General features: G+C 42.4%; 1 protein-coding gene across 2 annotated transcripts in view; it reads right to left on the reverse strand.

Annotated features, from left to right (window-relative positions):
• MAP3K20 (mitogen-activated protein kinase kinase kinase 20) overlaps positions 1 to 12,751 on the reverse strand; it is a 172,273-nt gene extending 159,522 nt beyond the window's left edge. The window contains exon 1 of one of the 2 annotated variants that reach the window (XM_082657752.1): positions 12,589 to 12,751. The gene's annotated coding sequence lies outside the window, so the exon portion shown is untranslated. Of the gene's footprint in view, positions 1 to 161; positions 430 to 12,588 lie in introns of those variants that run through there. The other variant, XM_082657751.1, reaches the window with a different exon arrangement.
• Between the last annotated feature and the right edge of the window lie 4,105 nt (positions 12,752 to 16,856).

Here is a 16,856-nt window from a genome sequence, read left to right on the forward strand (position 1 = left end):
GCGAAAGGAAAAGAAAGTTGGATTAGAAACATATTAGAGTGAAACCTCTGTATTCCACTTTAGCTAATGTATACCGAGTCCTGCAGCACTTCCAGAAAGGGCCTGATGACTTAGGAGGAAGAAAAGCAAGAGTATAAGCAAATCAACATGAAAACACTTACCCTGGCAGCCCATGCAAAATTCAACAGCAACTTGTCCAGACTCTGAAACACAGCTGTCCGCAGAGAAATGGCTCAGATTCCCACGCCCCCACCGACAAAGCCTGCAGCACCACTTCCTGCACATCCCAAGCAGCTCTGCCTAAAGGCTACTGTGTCACCAGGTCTCCTTCCCCAAAGCCCCAACAAACGGGAAGCATGCCCTCAGCAGCAGGCTTGCACAGCTCTTCTGGCATCTGAGGCACGCCATCTCCCCATGTTGTACTCACTTCACACAAAATATACATAACCTAAGCATCTGAGCATGCTGGCACAGGAGGGCCCAGATGCTGCAAACTGAACGCGCATTCAGTGTTGGGATTTCAAAAGCAAGCGGTCAGCTTCGGGATGGAAGAAGAGCTGGCCAAGTGTTTTGCAGAAGTGGCTCCCTGGATTGTATCCTGGAGCAGAACTTAATTAAAGAGCAGAAAATTTGCCCTTGATTACAAAATATATTACATCATCCAGAGAACTCTGCCAAGAATGTTTTTTAAAAAATATTATGCTTGTTTCCAGAGGAACTGATTACCTCTCCCAGAGATTATTACAGTGATATTTTCTGCAGTCTAAGGAGTTTTACTATTCTCCAGGTAAGGGGTCATTCTTCACACCCTATACCAAACCACAGATTAGCAGGAAAAACAAAACAAAAACATACAAACAAGAAAACGAGGGTCTAAAGTTTTGAACTTGCATGAAAAGCAGATGGATAAAAAAGTTTGTATACATATTCTTCCCAAACTGTAAATCAGAATCTTATAATGAGGGAGCAAAAAGATGAATCCATATGTACAGGACATTCTACAAAACAACTCCCCTGGGGTCCTCATACTTGTCAATGTCATGAAAGATTAAAAAAAAAAAAGCAGAGAAACTTACAGCACACAGAGGACTTAAATATGATGACTAAATGCAATGCATAATCACTGACTAGATTCTGGATCCCCCCACCAAAACTACAGAAGTTATTAAGATTTTAGGGAAATCTGAATATTAACTATATATTAGATAATATTATTTTATCCGTGGCAAGTAATGGTATTTTGGTTTTGTAGAAGGATGTCCTTGCTCTTGAAAGATATACTGGGTGATGTATTAAAGTATGATACCTCCAAGTTAATTTAAAATGGTTCAATTCCCCCTCACCCTCCGAAAAAAGTGAATGGGTATAGAAAGGAAAGAGGCAAATGCAGCAAAATGTTAAGAACTGGTGAATCTAGGTGAAAGTTATATGGGCGTTTACTACTCTTTCCATTTTTCTGTGGAGTTTGATTATTTTCCAAAGAAAAGGGTGGAGGGAGGCAGTTTGCACCTATACAGATTGACAAAATTTCTTCTTAAACAACTTGCAGCTTTGCAGAGGGATGTACACAGTAAGCTCAGAGATCTTAACGTGCAGCCACCCCATTTTAGGAACATCAGGTCACTGAAGAATGCTGATTTCTTAACAGAAGCCAAACTCAGCTCTACTTTGGGAAGAAGGCAAGAGAGAGGATTGTTTATCCTCTGCACTTTAAAAGATAGCTTAGCGTCTACATAAATAAACATAGTATCCAGATACAGTCTGTACCTATCTGACTCAACAACTTACCTTACTTTTGCTTAAATTCATATTTAGCTAATTACAGAAAAGAAGGCAAAAAAAAAAAAAAAGAACATTTAAGAATGTGCCAAAGGTAGGTACACAGAACATGCAAATTTGTTCTTATCCGCAAAAAGTTTGTTCAACAAACGTAGAGAACAAAATGTATGGATACCAAGGAGGAAGGGGGGGTAGGAGGAATTGGGAGATTGGGACTGACATATATACATTATTGATGTTATGTATAAAATAGATAACTAAACAGGGAACTCTACTTAATGCTCTGTGGTGACCTAAATGGGAAGGAAATCCAAAAAAGAGGGGACATATGTATACGTATAGCTGATTCACTTTGCTGTATAGTAGAAACTAACACAACATTGTAAAGCAACCATACTCCAATAAAAATTAATAAAAAAAGAAAATGTCATTAAAACTTAAAAATAAAGATGAAAAAAGAAGTTTGTTCAACAAAATGGAAAACACCACTTGCAAGAGTTCCTCAGTGTTAAGTATTATAGACACTATATTTTTATTATTCACTTTTATTTTTATCAAAAAAATAAAACTCTCCTTTCCCCTCCCTCCCCACACCCAATTCTCTCTTCAGAGGGAACTAATTTCAACTCGCTTAGGGTTTTATTCTGATATTTATATTTCATATGATATTTTTATATCTATATTTCTAAAAATGTCTTTATATTGCTAATTCCTGATTGTCCCATTTTAGTTATTACCTATTAACTTCTCCCTGTGGAAGATAAGGATTTAGTTCTCATATCCCATCCTTTACCCCCTTACATACAAATATGTCACACTTGCCCAATCCTCCCAGCATCCAATTCTACTGTAACGTTTGGTTAAGTCAATATTCACTGTTTACAGTAGTCTGACAAAGTAAACATTATTCCCAAGAGTGCTGAGCAGGACTTAATGAATTTTCCTTTCTTGGATAATTTTTTCTTTCTCCCAGAGTTACTAGTTGTTCTGTTTTTGTTTTCGTTGTTTGCTTAGACTTTTTTTTTTTTTGCGGTACGCGGGCCTCTCACTGCTGTGGCCTCTCCCGTTGCGGAGCACAGCCTCCGGACGCGCAGGCTCAGCGGCCATGGCTCACGGGCCCAGCCGCTCTGCGGCATGTGGGATCTTCCCGGACCGGGGCACGAACCCGTGTCCCCTGCATCGGCAGGTGGACTCTCAACCACTGCGCCACCAGGGAAGCCCTGCTTAGCTTTTTATACACCTAAAACGTACTCACCTCATCAAACTCTCCCAAGAACTGCAAAACTCCTCTCAATAAAGTAAAAACATCGGGTAATTTGGCAGGGGTGGGGTGTTCCATTTTCTCTTGGAGACATTCCTGCTATACCCTTCAACGTCAGGCAATCTAGCTGGAATAGCTGCTCTAGGCCAGACTTGACTGGGACTTCCCTTCCCCATCATCCTCAGCATTTCCTTCACCTTTTCCTCTGTGGGAACGCCTGTCCTTGGATCTCCTGGCTTCTCTTTCTTGGTTTATTCCCTTACTTTGACAGTGTACCATCTCCCATTAGCTACCTGAACAGAGTGCCCAGGATGCAATTTTTTGGGAGAATCTGTATGTCTTAAAATGTCTTGATTGGTAGTACGGAATTACAGATAGGAAATAATCTCCTTATAATTTCCAAAGTACAATATTACCTCATACCCATCTAGTTTCTAACGTGTCTGTAGAGCAGCCTGAAGCTACTCTGGTTATTAATTCTTTTTACATTATTTTTTTCCTTTTTGAAAGCTTTTAGGACCTTGTAGTCATCCCTGGAATCGTGAAATTAATAGGATATGCTTAGAGGTGAGTCTTTTTCATTCACTGGTGGGATACTCAGTATACTCTCCGTCTGTGACTCATGTCTTTTAATTCCAGGAAATTTCCTTGTGAGCTTCCTTCACCACTTGTAGCCACTTTTACTTCTTGTCTCTTCCCTCCCCAGACACGCAGGAGGACTGATTTGCAGTTGCCAGTACACGCTTTCACATCTCCACACCTCTGCACAGGCTAGTGTCTCTGCTTAGAATGCCTTTCCCTGCCCAGTGATGTCCCTGACCACCTCCTCTGGGCCTCACGAGCAGAGTTAATTCTCCTTCTGTACCACAGCCCCTCTTTTTATCCGTTCATCATTCCCACTTACTTCCCACCAGACTTCACATTCTTTAAAGGCAAGACACGTTTCTATTTACACCTGGGTCTTCAGCACCTACTACGCAGCTAGGTGCATCACACCTTTTCCATTAAAAAGTATGTATTGAATGAATGAATGAATAAACAAATCAATAAATAATTTCTGGCTATTCCTGTTATGCCTTTTGCAGCTGGAAAGATTCCAATCAGATTAAGTAAAATCTGAGAACTATAGTTTTCATAAGTGGCCCCCAGAGGAATCCGAAGCAAATCCTGATTTGGAAACAGCTGCCTGGGCTTCTTGGGAGACTGAGAACAGTATATTTGGGTCTTCAGGATTAGGTGTCTCTGAGTCTGGAGGAGGGGGAGAGGAGGAGGGGGAGGGAAGAAATCCTTCCAGAACAAACAGATCGGAACCAGGATGAGATCAATATGAATAAGTCTGAACCCTCTGGTGCGGAGCAAGTCCAGGGAATGTGGATGAACTGAGGCAGGATCAGTCCCACTTGAAACTGACCCAGGGGTGCCAGAGGGAGGCTGACCTCTGAGAAGCATAGTTCTCCAGGATCTTCACCCTGAGATGAGGCAACCAGTCAGCTCTTCCCAGAATCACTGTTACTCATCCTGCCTTTGGTGATACATCCTGCCTTTTGGAAACTGGCTATGTAGGAACGGAACTATATAATTACTTGAGGGTTTTACTGAGACCATAAAAAATTAGGTCCCATCTGATTACCAAAGAGACTAACAATTCTGGGGTGTATGAATACAGGTTCTAACTCCAGTGAGCTTGGCAAAGCGTCATGGACATAGCTGAAAAACCTGACTGAGATTCCCATTGCCATCTATGTGACTGTCTGACCACATATATTTACTTTTCCCTTTGAGCTTTCTCTCCTTTAAAATCATTATTCTAAGAGGATCAACTTATGACCAGAAGAATGGATAAACTGAGTTGCTGATTAATCATACTTCGAGCATCTTGGGGAAGACTGCTACCTGATGAAATTATGTTCTAATTTTTCAGGTGTATTCTCCAATGAATAGACTAGAATTTAATAAGAGTCATCTATATAAATGTATTTACATAGTATACCCAATCAAATGATGTTTTCATCTCACCATGTTAAAACAATTGCTTTTACACAAGAAAGGCAATTTTTCTCCATGCAATAATTCCCAGTCCTAATTTTTTTTTTTTTTTGCGGTATGCGGGCCTCTCACTGTTGTGGCCTCTCCCGTTGCGGAGCACAGGCTCCGGACGCACAGGCTCAGCAGCCATGGCTCACAGGCCCAGCTGCTCCTCGGCATGTGGGATCTTCCCGGACCGGGGCACGAACCCGTGTCCCCTGCATAGGCAGGCGGACTCTCAACCACTGCACCACCAGGGAAGCCCCCAGTCCTAATTTTGCAGCATCCTAACTTTGGTTTCATAAACTCTCAAAGCTGTTTTAAATTTTAATGATAAGTATCTATCACAGAGCACTGAAGGGTAAGTTAGAACAGGGATATCACAAAAATGTATAAGAGGGTGTCAGAACTCTGAAAATATTGAAAATCACTAACTCAGTGGTTAAGTCCAATCATTTGAGTACTTGAGTAGTAAGACTAATTTTTTTTTTAATTTTTAAAGATTTCCTTAGGAAACTGCCCGGCCGTCCAGTGGTTAGGACTCCGCACTTTCACTGCCCGGGCCCTGGTTTCAATCCCTGGTCGGAGATCTAACATCTTGCAAGCCACAGGACGTGGCCAAAAAAAAAAAAATTTCCTTACATTAAAATTTTAAAATATTTTTAAACTATTAATTGCTGAAAGCATATATAGTACTATCAGGTAATTATCAAAAGTAGAACTATAGGGAGGAAGAAAAAAAACCTTATAGGGAGTATTGTTTTACTTTTTAAAGTTTTCAGCTTTCCAATCCAAAAAATGGACTTTTGCCCTGGATTTTAAAAAAAGAAAAAAAAACCCCACAAATTTAGAATTAGATAGATGTGAGTTAGAACTCTGCCTCTACTTCTCAGTAACCTTGAATCAATCACTTTTCTCAGACCATGGCATTTCCAGACCCATTAAAGGAAATATCCATTCTGTTACCATGTGTCTCAAAATTGATAGTCCAAAAGCTATCAAGTTTGAACAGTATTATTTGACTTCTTTAAGTCTCACTTCCAAGTAACAGATATTTCAACACAGACACAGCATGATCCAGGGGAAAGACCCCAGTTCGATAGCTCTAGGAGCAAATCTGAACTGACTTGCTGCCAGGCCTTGGGCAGGGCACTGAGCCTCTCCGGCCTTAGCTTTCTCACTGGCAGTAATACCCATTCTGTGTAGTTGTTGAGAAGTGGGAGATGCTGTGAAAGGCCTTGCACAGTGCCCAGCACCCAGTATATAATACTCAATAAATGGAAACTATGGTTCTTTAATTATTTTAAGAAATCTTGATATCATATTTAACCATCTACTTTTTCAGCCTTTGTAGTTAGGTATGCTTTCCTCAACAGTTTTCCTCTCCTGTTTTCAGAATTGTTTTATATTATAGCTTCATTAGTTTTGCAGAACAACTATAAATAATGTATTGTTGATCCTTAAATCCCTATTTTGTGAGCTTCTTTGTGTACGTTTTATTTTTTTTCCCCTCACTCCTCTAGTTGCTGCTCTTGGTTTTGGCCATTTTTGCAAGATCCATCTTCTTAGTAATATAATTTTCTTTTAAACATTTTTTTTCATAAGGAGAATATTTAAGTTATTAAAAGACAATACTTTTATTTTTTGGCACTTTTTAGATACTAGAGTTTCTGGGACCCATTTAGTCAATTATAGCCCTCACTTTGGAAGGGTCTTAGAGTATACATTTCTGTGGTGGCCCTTATCTTCTTTCAGATCTTATCTACTGCATATCAAATAGACTCAAGATACTTGCAAATCTTAATTTAAAAAAAATTAAATCTACTTATAAAAGGATTAGTTTTATTAGAAAAGAACTTTGGACTTTTTCTGGATTTTTCTATCTTTTAGGTTTATACAGGGCTATTATTTCTCAACTCAGACCATTTTCTACCCCTAATTTACACTAGTCTTCTTCCTCTCTTCACAAAAGTTAAAAGTCTATTTTCTGGTACAATATAGAAGAAAAAAATCATTTGTTTTGTCATGACCTGAATATGACCAAAAAAACCCCAAAAACCCCTCAGTCAATTCTTTTGCCAAGCTCACTGCCCTAATATTTATTTATGCTAGTATTATTTCAGCCTCCTTAACACAGATTAGTAAATAAACTAATAAAAATGTGCTTCATCACCATGTACATAAAAACAATACCACTTGGATTGCAGGTCTGCAATTATTTATTTTTTCTTCAAGTCTTATCTTCAAAAAAATGGGGAAAGCTCTGGTTTGATGTATTTGTTTATAACACCAAGGTCAAAGATTCAAAGATTCTGTTTCTGAGCAGGACTGCTGTTCTGCTATGATAGATAAGATCTGTAAGACTAGCTAGAGACTGGGTATGAATAGAACTAACTAGTATTGTGTCCTTCCTTCCTCCAAGTCTGCTACCAGAAAGCAGACTGTCTTGTCTAGAATAGGTTGCTGGGCTCAGTGAAGAGGATCTTCAGTCATGGATATCTGAGAGAAGCCAACTTCAAGAGTCTAAAAAAACAGAAAAGCTATTGTTTCACTTTTTTTTTTCCCCTCGCTCCTTTATCACATAAATAACATAGAACTCTCTAGTTAAAGCACAGGTTAAAATTAAAATGAACTAATTAAATGAGACATTATTTGTACTTTAATACTTCAGTTAATGAAAAGAGACTTCCATGACATACTTTTCTTGCCAGAAATGTTGTTATGAGAAGCAAAATAGAGGAGGAACAGGAATGTAGGGGGCAGGGGCACTTATGCCACAGAAATGCCGTGTGTAAATATGTCTGTGCTCAAACAGAAGCCCAACTAGGAAACTCGAAGCAGGTACAATCCAGGACATGGGTCACTGCAGGGGCTTCTCATGTCGAATGATTAGAAGCTTCTAGCGTTGAATGACTGGAGGCATGAGGAAGAGAATGGGGCCAGAGTCTGACTAAAACAAAGGAGCATGGAGAGGGCACATTTCTATGGGCTGGCTGGAAGAGGAACACACAGGTGTTTGGGGATACGGGTGAGGGTAGGGGAGAAAGCGTGGTGAGTAAACACGGCTTATTCAGTCAGCAGGCCCATGCATCCCTAGATCCTGCTGCCACTCAGCTTTTATTTCTACTCTAGAACAATTTGCTGTCACACAGAAAGTATCTCACCTTCCCGGCTGCTAACAAACAGTACAATTTTGGACGAACCTAGAATGAAGGTTCCCTGAGAAAGGGAAATATGAGAGTTAAAAACTGGTAACCTTGATGTAACATGAAAAAAAAAACATGGGGACATTAAAACTAGATAAGACCAAAGGAAGACTCTGTAGTATGTATCACCGAGCCAGAGGCAACGCTATCTGTGGACAAAAGTTACAGAAAGAATTCTGGGTTATTAGAGCTGCCTAACAAGGAAATACACCACCCTGTTTAGTAGTGCGTCCTCCATCACTGAGAGTGTTGAACGGGAATGTGGATAGGAGACGACGAAAGCAGAATGACTCGTTTCACAAAGATCCACTCCAACCCTATGAGTACACCATGACTGACCTCTCCCTTCCCTTCTTAGGGATACAGTCATGAACCTGACACTGAGAGCCCCCTCGCTTGTGGAGGAACACAGTGATCAATACCAGCAATGGGGATAATGGAGATGACTGGGCATCCTCCTAAATTTCTCCTCCCAAACTGGCTGAGAAGGTGAGAGCCATATTTCAGACTTCTATCCTACAACTATCCTCCCCCCTCCTCTTGACTTCCAAAGCAAAGAGCTCTGCTGACCTCAAAAGCCACAGTATGACCACAGGAAAAAAAAAAAAAAACTCTTTGGATGATGATCTACCCCCATTCTTTTCTCAGCATAATGGAATTGCATTACCCCACGTGGCAGGCTGGTCTATGAAGCAGAATGGTGCCGGTACCATTTACCAGAACCAGGACCATGCTCCTCAAATGTGGGTTAGCCCACAGGTGGAGTACCCAGTTCTGAGCAGAAGATGTACGAATAAACACACGTCTTACATCAGCGATTTTAAGATTTGGAGGAATAAACTTGCTTAATGTCTGTTTGTATTGGTTTGTTCAATAAAGTCAAACAGTACAGAAGACAACGCCAAAGTCACATGAATTTTTAAGATTAAATGCAAGATTCGAAAAAAAGTGCTTGCTTACACTAGGGGTATTTATGGCTATACTTACAGATCCCTGAAGGAATACGTTCTTCCCCACTTTTGGTAGAAAAGTTTAATAAGCAAAGATTTACTCCATGACCTTTAGGCAGTGATCTTTGCCTTCTCTTTTTGGTTTTCCTCTATGGAAGTCCAGAGATGAGTCCACAGAGAAGAATGTTGGTCCCTGAAGGCAATCTGTGCTCAAAATCGGCTGTAAGAATGGTCAATGTTGGTCTTCTAGGTCATAATCTTCCACCATTCCTACAGTTCCCAAACTGTTCAAATATAAATGCACTAATTTTCAGATTCTCCCCCCAAGAATATTACAAAGCTGTGTATAAACTCAGAGGTATGCACAGAGCTGCTTTAGAAATCCTTACGTGCAAAGCAGGAGGATAGCTGTGAAAACCTCCTAGCCCTACATACACACGTAAGTATGATTTGGGAACAGGGCAGGCTACCAAGGGCAAGCCTTAGCTGGGAACAGGTGAGACAGGCAGCTTTCTCTGTGTATAAATTGAGAGTGTGGAAAACCCCTTCTCTACCACTCAGTGATGGTGGCTAAAGTTCCTGGCACTGGCTCAAGCATTTCCATGTGCTGTCTCATATCCTTCTGCTTATGAAGCAGGGATTACTGTCCTCAGTTTGCATGTGAGGAAACTGAGGATCAACCGTGTAAAAGTTGCCCAAGCCAACCACCTATCTTAAAGTGACACAACTGAAATTCAAATTCAGGTCTGACTTCAAAGTCATATCATTTTTTCCACCATATCATGTCTTTTTTCCACTATATCATTCTGCCTCCTCCTTCTAATTTGCCTTTTTTTCTTTAAACAATCTCTTTTCTTATTATAGTAATTACTAGATTGCTTACCATCCACCTAAAGTTCAATTTGAGGCTTTAATGGGATGCCGGGGTCAGGGTGTCAAATGCGTGGCTGCTTTGTTCTCACAGAATCTTCTACTGTTTTGGGATTACTTAACTGCTATTAGGGCATAATCGATGGTTCAGCTGTCTGTAGGAGGGTCTGACACAGAAGCACCCAGGTATCAGTCAAACCAATCTAAGCTCTAGCATTTATAGCTCTCTTTCCTTAACAGGTACAGTTTTATGGTCACAGCTGGAAGTTTGCTTATTTGTGTGTAGTGGGGCAAGGTTAACAGCCACAAAAGTAGCCTAAATCTTCCCTGCAGTAAGACCAAAAGGTGCCTTCGCTGTTCCTATTACATGTAGATAGACAAGACACCCTCCCTGTCAATCTGTCCTGGGTAGAATAAAATGGAAAACAAATGATCCAAATTGATTTTTATTTCCAGCATCTCTGGATACAGATATAAGGCTATCTTATTCCAAGAAGGCCTATATCACCACAAACATCCTTTTCTGGTTTTTAAAAAAAATCATTGATTCTCTCCTTTCTTTTTTCTGAATCCATCAATTTCTAAAATCAACTGTCCACTTTTCTCTTTCACTCCACACTAATAGTTTCACTCCATGTCTGACCCCTTTTCATGAAACATCACTGTAATTTCTCCAGTGTTTTCTCTGATGACTAGATTATTCACTTCACGCCCCTGTTAACTCCTGTTTATAATTTTGTAGCCCTATCAGTTTCACTGCTCATTCCGGATAGGCACTCAGCCAATATACTGCCAATAACACTCACTCTTGTGCTAACTTGAAATACACAGCTTAGCCTGCCAAGTTTCCTTATTTGGCAAGAAGGTCCCTGAGTTCCCAAGATCTTTGACCATCCATTTTTAGATCCAAATCCTCAGTGCTTAATATTTGGATATTTCTCTCTTTCTCTTTGATTTGTCCTTATGTGTTCCCCAAAAGAATAAGAAAAAGAGATCAATCATCTATTTGCTTTCCTAGACAAGAAAAAAATGTCCTTGCCATTATGGTCATTTACTCTGGAATTATTACCACTAAAACTTTTGATACAAACAATATTTTCCAGTTTAAAAAAATTCCCATAATAATCTCAAAAAAGTTATAATAAAAATTAAATTCTGAAAGATTAAAATAAACAGTACACATTGCTCTAAAAGACCATGTTTCTTTATCTTAATTCTCTCTTTCCAAACAAACTAAATTCGCATTCATTTACAATCTCCCAAATCTCTCACTATTGTAGCAGGAACATAAAACAAAGGCTCCACAAATGACTAAAACTATAAGTAAAATGCAGTCATCCCATATTTTTTGAAAATCAAAAAACGACATGAAATTTCATTGTGGAGATGGGCCTACTACAAAGAAGACACTAACTGTCTTGGATTGCTTGTTTATTTTTTGTCTAAATGTGTCTGTAGGTTTGGTTCCACTGAATCCTAGCTGTTCACTTCAACGGAGGTCAGGAAAGCAAGAAGGCTCTCCTAAAACAGCTTTAAGGTTAAAATATGGATATACTTTAACAACCACCGTAGTTCAAAAATCATAGAATTAATTCTGTAAGTCCATTCTAATACACTATCATACATAAGAAGCTGTTTATTGTAATATCACTGGAATAGGACACTAAATGATGTTGCTTTCATTATTAAAGAAACTAACAAAAATAGTAATTAAGTTTCCCCATAAACACTGCTTATCCAAGACCCAGAGGCGCATCAGAAACATACATTTTCAACAATCTAACGATTGCCCCATTTTGTAGGAAATTCAATGTCCTCCGGCCAGTTTTGGATTAAAGTTTGTCTGCAAGCTGTCAGGAGCAAGCGAGGGGTGGCGGCCGCCTCAGCCTTCACCTCCGTCCTGGTGCAGGACCCCGAGCCCAGGAACCCGGGGACGCCGCCCGGTCGGCAAAGCGGCCACCCCGACGCCCGCGGAAGGCACGAGCTCCACGCTGCCCGGGGCAGTGCAGGAGCCGCCGCTCTGGGCGGGAGGCGAGCTCCCGGGACGGCCGGCAGGAAAGCAGAAGTTAGTGGCCTCTCCTCGCACGCAAGCACCTCTGCCGGGAAGCGGCCTGCACCCTGCGCTGATTTGGGAGATTCGCGCCTCGCCTCTCGAGAGACGCCCGGGTCACCCCGGCGAGGCCGGCGCTCCACGTCCGGGCAGGGGAGCGGCGGCCGGGAGGCGCCGCCCGCCGGGGCGGAGACCACCAGAGTCTCTCCGGCTGCGCCCTGCTCTTCCCGGCGCCAACTTCTGCCTGGGACCCGTGCGAACTTCCCGAGCCGCTTCCCGGCCGCGCAAGGGCGCGGGAACCGGGGACGCCAGCTCCGTGTCGGGCAGGGGTGCTCCGTGGAGGCCCTGACCCCGGCAGGGCCTGGGCCCGCGACGCCAGGACGAGTCGCGATCGCGGCGGGCCTGCTCCCCACCCTCACCCCCGCAGCCTCTGGCCTGGCCCCTTACCTGGCTCCCGGGCCGGGCGCGAGCAGCAGCCGGGGGCGCCGAGGCCCCGCGCGCGGCGAGGGCAGGGGCGGCGGTCGGGATTCGAGAGGACTGCGGCCGGGTCGGCTCCCACGCTTTCCGCCCGACTCAGGAGTTGAACATTCCGCGTCTCCGCCCGCGCCAATGAGGAAGACAGTCACGGCAACAGCACCACCTACCTCTGAGCGCGGAACGGCCGGGCCTCCCTGTCCGCGCCGCACACGCCAGCCGGCCCGGCCGCAGCGCAGAAGCTCCAGACAGCTAGGCGGGGGCGGGCGCTCGGGCTCCCAGGCTGCACCCCGAGGGCACCTTGCGCCGCGCGCCCTGGGACCCTCCCAGGCCGCCGCACCCCACAGACCGAACCCCATACCGCGGGGACGCGGATAGAGGGGGTATGCCTCTGCCTCCCTTTGTGCCTTCCCATCTTTTTAACAAGTTAGCACCACGTATTCCCTCAACTCATCCTTATCAACAAACATTTACTATGAAAAAGGCGCTGGGATACAAAGACACGGGAGGCGCCTTCGTGCCGTACAGATGTTAATTATCTGCTTGGGAAGGGGACCAACCGACGTGTACAGATATTTCGGGGGAGGTAGGGCTGAAGGCTGCCTCAGTGGAACCATCAGTAGTTACCTACGGAATTTTGAGGAAGGTCTGCTGCCCTGGTTGATGACTTTAGCAAAGCAGAGTTCAGATGAGACTAGAATCCGCTCCAGGTGTGAGCAAAAGGTGGCAATCAGTACTGGGGAGAGAAGTTATGGTCAGTGGGGAGGACGGTTCTGTGGAGGAAATGGGAGACGAGGTTCTAAAAGTATGGGAGGGGAAGGGTAAGCTGTGACAAAGTGAGAGAGTGGCATGGACATATAAACACTACCAAACGTAAAATAGATAGCTAGTGGGAAGCAGCCGCATAGCACAGGGAGATCAGCTCGGTGCTTTGTGACCACCTAGAGGGGTGGGATAGGGAGGGTGGGAGGGAGGGAGTCGCAAGAGGTAAGAGATATGGGAACGTATGTATATGTATAACTGATTCACTTCGTTATAAAGCAGAAACTAACACACCATTGTAAAGCAATTATACTCCAATAAAGATGTTAAAAAAATAAAAATAAAAAAAATAAAAGTATGGGAGGCATGATCCAGGGCTCACTGATTTCGAATCTTATCATCTATGGACACTGGGGAACTGTGGAAAGTTAGAATCAAAGGGGTGAAGTAGGTGTCTGTGGTTTTTTGTTTGTTTGTTTGCGGTTCGCGGGCCTCTCACTGTTGTGGCGTCTCCCATTGCGGAGCACAGGCTCCAGACGCGCAGGCTCAGTGGCCATGGCTCACGGGCCCAGCCGCCCCGCGGCATGTGGGATCTTCCCGGACCAGGGCACGAAGCCGTTTCCCCTGCATCGGCAGGCAGACTCTCAACCACTGCGCCACCAGGGAAGCCCTGTGGTTTTGTTTTTTAATGGTGATTTCGAGAGAGAGCAGTCCAGGGTGGTTGTAGAATGTGTTGCTAAGGTGAAACTGGGACGCAGCATATTGTCCAGCTGGTTATGCGAGTGTGAGGATGTGAGTTGGCATGTACAAAATAGAATTAGGAAAGAAGAAATGAACTTCAGAGACATGTTTCAGGAAGAGACCACAGGAATTGGTGATTCACTAGATGTGGAAAAGAAGAAAGAGAGATGACGCCACGATTTCAGACCTGGGTGACTAGAAGAATGATGGTGTCATTGACAGAAACAGATACCGGTGGAGTAGGAGCTGGCTTCCTGTTGCGTTTGAGGTCATGGGAGGAAAAACAGGTAGGGATGCAGCTGTTGAAATATGAAAATGATTCAGAAAAGAGGTCAGGAGGGAAATAAAAAATTTGGAAATCATTCATATGGTTAAAGATATGGAAGTGGAGAGATGAGTGAATAGAGGTTAAAAAACCCCACTTTCTGGTCTGTGATTCAGATTAATTATTTGAATTGTCCCTTTGATAAAGACGAGGAGCTTCAGCATTGATAGATTCTATTTGGGGAACTGAGAAATTAGGATTGATGAAAACTGTCATGCTAAAAAAAAAAATTCCTGCTGTGGGTAATCAAAGAATTCCAAAAGCCATCTAACCATTAAAGGGAAAACTAAGGCTCTTTAGCACAGACCTAGGGATAGGGTGACTCCAGTTATTTCACCTCAACTTCAAAGGCACTAGACTGTGATGGAAAGGACACTAGAATGGGAACAGAGAAGCCGGCTTCTGGTTTTAGGCCTGCCACTTCTCAGCTGGGGTATTTTGCTAGACAGGCCTTGGTTTCCTCCTCTGCAAAATAAGAAGGCCCAATTAAATGTTAGCTGAAGGTTCCAGCTTTAAAACTATGAATAATACTACTTTAAAGTTGGAGCATATGTCATAATACGTTTAGCCACGATCCCCTTCCTCTCCATCCATTCTTTTCTTCATTTTATTTTTCTTCACATAAATTAGGCTAAGAACATAATAACCAGCAGGAACAGTGAATGCTAAAAAATAGTCTCACAAATATGCTTAAATGATAACCTCGTAGGCACTCTCTTGTCTTCCCAATTAGGTTGCAAGCTCCTTGAGGTCATGTCTTATATGTTATTGTATCTGAAATAAATACACAGTAATTGTGTGATAAACTGATTTCTTCAAGTCTTATTTTTCTCTGGTCAACCTGCCTGTTTCCTTGTGACTATACTGATCTCTTTAGGCCCCAGACTTAATAAATATACTCTGGTGCTTATTCCCATGGTCGACTCTGCTTTGTCAGACTTTGAAATCTTTTTGAAAGCATATTGGTTAATTCTCACCAGGCAGAGTATAGGTTTACAAATGTAAATAGCAGTAACAAAAGAGACCTAGTCAAACCTCTCTTATCAAGCTTTCCTATTCCTTTACTTCACATGTCTCCATACTAAAAATAGATGTACTTTCAGCAGTAAGGTGACTTAGGAGTCCTTAGCACCCTCTTATATCCAAGAATACCCTCCAAAGTAAACATGCAATGTCAGTAAAAACAGTGTATTTGCTATGCAAATATAGCTTAAAGAAAAAGTCTCCTAGCCCCTTATTCAATCAGATTGCTGTCCCTAAGCTCCTCTAAAATAGAAATTCTGGAACTGCTATCAGTGGATCAGAGAAGTGCAGGCATAAATTCCATTAAGGGTGGAAGGAAAGGCAACTTAAAAGGAAGCAAAGTATTCTTCCCGCTCTTTATAGCAATAAGAGCTGTGATGCTGGTACCCAGAAGCATTTTTTCTAGCCATCTCAGTTCTCTATCTTAGATAGTGAGTGATCTGTGTCTGGATCATAACTAAGAATTAACCAGCTTTTATACAAAAGTTGATACTTTAACTTCTGCACAACTCTGGATCCCTGGGAAATGAATGCATACAATCAAACATCTTTTAAGATAAGTAGCCTTTACCTTAAACTGACAAATGAAGCCCAGGTCACTTTTCAAGCTTAGATTTCACATCTAATTTGAGGACTGAAGAATTCACAAGAGTATTTCGGGTACCAAATTTGCTTAGGTGTTCCAGGATATGAAAGGAGCAATAGGGTGAGAAGAGAAATTGGGGACTTTTGCAAAGTTTATTCAACAAGCATTTACTGAACGGCAGGCACTATGCTGAGCTTTGCAATTATAGCAGTGACCCAGACGTGTTCCCCACTGTCACAGAATTTTCAGAATGCAATAGAAAAGCCATTAAAGATACAAGAAGTGTGCTAAGTGGGTATATATGGGGACCTACAGCAGGACACCTTTTTGGAAAGCCATAAAAGACAAAGAAGCTTCCAAGACAAAGAAGCTCTAAGTCCATATGAGAAGAATAATGAGAATTTGCTGGACAGAAAGGTAGGAAAGCTATTCCAGGCAAAGGGAACAGCAAGTACAAAGGCCCAAGAGCATTTAACAAGTTCAAAGACTAAATCCCCTAGTAGCTAAGTAAAGACATTGCCAGGAGGGAATAATAATCCTCATAGTGGTAGTAATAGTAGTAGTGATAGCAGTACTAATAACAGTGTTGGCTAATATTTTCTGAGAACTCACGTGCCATGCGCCGAGCTAAGAGTTTTACAAGCTCACTCTACCCAATCTTCAAAGTAACCCGACAAGGCAGTTTAAATCATCATCCTACGCTGTAGAGCTGGAAGAAGTCTTGGAAATCTTAGGCAACTTGTCTTCCCTCAGGGAGCAAGACATAAACTTTAGGGCTCGCTCATTTCCACTAAGCAGTTCTCC

The sequence above is a fragment of the Grampus griseus genome, assembly GCF_964374135.1.
Source record: "Grampus griseus genome assembly, chromosome: 7".
Taxonomy (NCBI): Eukaryota; Metazoa; Chordata; class Mammalia; order Artiodactyla; family Delphinidae; genus Grampus; species Grampus griseus.